Source organism: Canis lupus, chromosome 9, assembly GCF_003254725.2.
Source record: "Canis lupus dingo isolate Sandy chromosome 9, ASM325472v2, whole genome shotgun sequence".
NCBI lineage: Eukaryota > Metazoa > Chordata > Mammalia > Carnivora > Canidae > Canis > Canis lupus.
Window position 1 is genome coordinate 18923262 of NC_064251.1, and position 2413 is coordinate 18925674.

The following is a 2413-nucleotide window of genomic DNA, read 5'->3' on the forward strand; positions in this document are numbered from 1 at the left end:
TTGCTGTTCAAATGATCTGCTCAGTTTTCAAAGCCTTCAGTAAATGTCAGACGCACATTAATGGCTTGGAATTTGAGTAGTTTCCAGTGAGGAACACAGCAACACAAAGGAAAGGACAGTCACCTTTTTTTTTTTTTTCATTTTTAAAGATGTATTTACTTATTTGAGAGAGAGAGAGAGAGAGACAGAGATGAGGGATGCGGAAGGAGCAAAGGGACAGCATCCTCAGGCAGACTCCCTGTTGCGCATAGAGCCTGATGCCCACCCCTATCCAATGACACTGAGGTCATGATCTGAACTGAAACCAAGAGTTGGATACTTAACCAACTGAGCCACCAAGGCGCCCCTAGGACAATCATTTTAGATGCAAAGATACAGAGTTGGGGTCAAGAATTCAGCAGGATCAGGATATTAGATCAGGAATTGATGAGAGTAATATAAGCCTTCTCTTCCTTGGAAACAGTAGGGGAAGGAAAGGTGACTGCTACAGGATTTTTCCTCCTATGTAGGTCCAGATCATCTTATTGCACTGATAAAGGAAAGGTTATGTCGTTCCCCACAAGCACAATCTTATTGCTCCTGTAGTTCAGAAGCTTCTACATAGAAAGCTTTATGAGCTTTTTATTCATTTCTTTTGCCTTGAACTATATATAATATTAAGCTTGAAACTCCTTAGCACAGTATCCAGAACTGTACAGAATCAGTGCAGGCGGACCTGTGTGGATCATTGCTGACTTCTAGTCACCCCACCTTGGCTGTAAACAGTAGCCACAGTGGAGGACTCAGTCTAACTTTGGCATCTGACATTGTAGGCTAGGACTGAAAACAAGAATATCATAGCATGAGTATAAATATATCAAATTTTAGAGTCATCCATGGGATCATGGCTGATGGAACTATTTCAGGCAAGATAAGCAAGTATACTAGTAAACGAACCAAAAAATCTACCTGTGATACAATGTTCTCTATCTCTCTCCATATTAGAGTTTTTATCAAGAACAAGATAGAAATATATTCAACAGCTGGGATGCATCATTGGAAATTCATCCACAGTATTTTCTGGAGATTAAAGTGTTAGATGAAGTTAATGAAAGGAAAAAATAAATTTGTTGATAAAATCTAATAATATCATTCTATTTAAAAAGCTTCCTAAATTTGCTCCATGGAAACCATCTATACACCAGAAGAAGAAATACAACAAAATTTTAAAGTTTAAATCAAATTTTAGATTATATATTTAATATACTTTTAAACTTATTTCTTTAAAAGTGGTAGGTCAGTTTCTAAAGTCTATATATAATAAATATTAAGACATTAACTATGTATTTCAAAAGACAAATGACAGTTATGACCAAAGGTGAACCCTGTTGTACAACAGGTAAGGAGAGATTATTTAGGACTTTGTGTATATGAAATGTGTGAAGTTAAGAAAAATCATAAATAAATGTATCCAAACATTCTTTAGATTTATTGCAAGGTAACCTTTTTATATTTCATAAAAGTAGGAAATATTGAATGTTGAGTTTAAAATAGCCATCATAACTGATTCACTCATAAATTCCTTAGTAAAGTCTTTCTCAATCCTGGCAGACCAGATGCATTAGTTTTTACTCTGGATTCTCATATTGTTGACCATAGGTCTTATAGAACTCAATAGATCATATTATTTCATAGACATTGGAATAAAGCAGACATTACTACTTATTGAATGAATGAACTACCACAAAACCACTGCTTAAATTAATTGAGAATTAAAAATCTCAATTAAATTTAAAAAAGCACATACATTCTAGTTAGTATGCTCATGATCATTTCTATGTAATGTATAATGTGACGTCATGGACAGAATTGATAGGAGCTCTTAAGGAACAGAAAGGAGAAAGGATGGAACGAGGAAGGAAGGCAAAAAGGAAGGAAAGAAGGAAGAAGGGGAAGGTGGAAGGGAGAGAGAGAAGAGCAGGAAGGATATGAGAAAGAAAATTAAAAAAAAAAGAAGTGTTTTGGAGAGACAAAATATTAATGGAATGGCTTATTTAAAAATTCATCTGCAAGTTTAATGGGAGGACATATTTCCAAATGAAAATTAACACATTTTAATGAAAGAAATCTTAAATATCACTACCTGTCTTAAGTAGACCATTTTAATTCTTTTATGTATAGTAATAGCAATGCTACATTAATTAAGACAGTAGTATTCTGATTCTGGTAGTCTGCGGATCATACTTTGAGAAACATTGGATTAAAAAACTGTGTTCGAAAAACAAAACAAACAATAGCAACAAAACTGTACATGGCATGAACATTAGGTATGAAATGAAAACATTCTTTCATACTGACTCTACCCAGTGTAATAATGCACTCTCCCATGTTGCTAAGCAGTGACAACATCCCCATTGTTGTCCCCTGGGAGGCA